This window comes from Crocodylus porosus, unplaced genomic scaffold (assembly GCF_001723895.1).
Source record: "Crocodylus porosus isolate Cpor-Errol unplaced genomic scaffold, CroPor_comp1, whole genome shotgun sequence".
Classification (NCBI taxonomy): Eukaryota; Metazoa; Chordata; order Crocodylia; family Crocodylidae; genus Crocodylus; species Crocodylus porosus.
The window spans coordinates 584,466-587,042 of record NW_017728886.1 but is presented as its reverse complement, the minus strand read 5'-3'; positions in this window follow the sequence as shown (position 1 = coordinate 587,042).

The window sequence follows — 2,577 nt, the reverse complement described above, 5'->3', positions numbered from 1 at the left end:
GAACGCCACATGGCGGGAGGCAGGCAGCCTCAGGCCCCAGGAAGACAGATGGCCTCCGCCGATGAGCTAACTCGCTTCTCTCCACAGCGCCTGGCAGGCAAGCAGCAAGAAAGCATGAGGCTCCCTAGGAGAAAGAAAGAAAAGAAAAGAAAAGAAAAAAGGCAACTGTCCCTTTTGTATCTTATAAAGTCCTCTCCTGCCCTAGGTTTCCTGGACACCCCTGAACACACCTGTGTGTCAATCTGTCACACGCCCTGTGCCGCTCCCCCCCACTCCAAAAGTCACCAGAAACTTTAAACAGGCTCATTTCAGCCACTCGCTAAAGCAGTTCATGCCAGAGGAGGCTTTCAATTGCTTCAAGTCTTCGTCTGGCTAGATGCGAGAACCTGGCCTGCTTGCAAGTATTTAGCATCTGGGGAATGGTTCATCCTATTTTCCGTGTGCAGATGTCTGCAGAAATGCGGAGTGCAGCTTGGTGCACAGCATCGCAGCCTTCAGCCAGCCACATGCTTCCTTTTCATAGTGCATTTTGCTCTTTAAGCTCCAGCTGAAACCTCTGCAGTTCATTTGAGAAAACCAAAACCATTATAGTTTCTAAGGGTTTCATAGTTTCTAGGGCCGGAAGGGACCCGAGTAGATCATCTAGTCCGACAGTAGATCATCTAAATCAGACGCAACACCCAACCACAGCTGACTTCAATATTAGGCCAACTGATGTGATGGAGGTGCAGGGAAGCATATCCAGGGCCTCCATTTTAGCATGCTTCTCGGAGTGTCAAAAAAACCCAAACCCTGGGCCACAAAGGAGAGTGGGAAGAAAGAGAAAGAGAGCATTGCAACTTTTCAAGCCTCACCCTAGCAGTTGAGCTTAATTGCACCTTTACCTCTCTCCGAAGTGCAAGTGGGCACTGCCACCTACAGAGCAAAAAGCTGTAGTGGGTTTCTCAAACTGCCGAGCAGATTAAACTAATTCGGGCAAGATTAGAGCAATGAAAAAACTCCAGCAGAAGCACTTACCCTTCAGTGTATGCATGAAGCCAGCACAGGCCCTTCACATCCATCTGAATCACTTTCATCAGGGCAAGAAGGTAGAGGCTTCGCTTTCTCAAGAGCCTACATTTCTGGGCCCTCTGGCTCAGTCCTGCCCAGGACAAAGCAGATCCTCACAAGCTATCCTGGCAAAATGGTAGGTCGCATCATTCATGCTCCTACAGCCTCTCTTGCTTGGAGAACTTTCATCAAGATCTCAAATGGCCAGATCCTGAATCAGCCTCAGGTGAATTGTTTCGAGAAGGTGCTCACATAACTACTTGCATCTGATTTGGCTAAATCTCTAAAACTACCTTTAAAACTGAGTGCCATCCTCCTGGGGAATAAAATAGTAGCGGACTTTCATATGATCATAGGAAAGAACCTCACAAGGTCATCTAGTTTGCCCGTCTTCCTCTCTGCCAGAGACCGAAGCTTCTTGGGACCAGGTGCTAATAACCTAGGTTTGGAAGAGGAGGAGTACTTCAGTTGCCCTCACCAAAAGCATTTGGTCAAGGCAGGGTTGAGTCCTTGCCCCTTCATTCTCCATCATGAAACTAGAGGTTTGAGAGAGATGCAGAGCATGAAGCTTAGCATCATGCACCTGGCAAGCATCCCATTAGGTACAGTAAAGCCAGCATCAGAGAAAAAAGTTGAGGGTGGAGGCGCCATTCTGCAGGTTTACATCAAGTTTCTTCCTCCTTTTGAATTCAGTCAAGGCTCTTTGAAGGGTGCCTCCCTTCACACAGGCCTTTCAGTTGGCTTTTTAAAACTCCAGCCTCTTGCAACCACTTGTTTTCAATGCAGTAGAAAACAGCCAGCATTTTACCTCCTTTCAGCCACGAAGGGAAAAAGCATTCACTTGACATTTGAGAGCCTGCCTTATGAACCCAGGTACTAAGCTACTTTTCCTCCCAGTTTTGAAGGAGGAGGAATGAAGGTAGGGGAAGGAAAGAAAACAAACTAAAAACCCCACACAGCGCACACACCTCAACAGCAGGCAAAAAGCAAAGAATGGTGGATTTGAAGTCCCATTGTTGTATATAAGGGAAGCTTTTGATTCAGAGTATTTCTGAGCACCAGCTCTCCATTTTGGGTCTCTTCTAAAGCTGTTAAAAACTGAGAAGAAGTTGCAGGTGCTGTGCTGGGAAGGCTTCCAGGGCAAACAAGGACTTCTGCACAATCCTCCCTTCTCAGCCAGCACAGGGTGGGGGAGCAGACATCAGGTTCTTTAAAAAGTTCAGACCATGGCAACTGCACAATTATTCTCCGAATAGTCATTTGCTTGTGCCAAGATTGCTCCTACCACATAACTGGAGCAGGTCTGGTCTGACAGCTAGCTAGGTCCAGCCTTGGTGAAATCAAGTCCTTGTTCTTGTGCATCACTGCCAGTAATACCAGCTCGAGGCCAGTTTATGCCCTCAGTGGTGCAGGCACAGCCTCCTTTGATGTCATAGACATCAGGGCTGGAAGGGACCTCAGAAGATCAAGTCCAGCCCCCCACACGAAGGGCAGGAAGTCAGCTGGGGTCATAGGATCCCAGCAAGA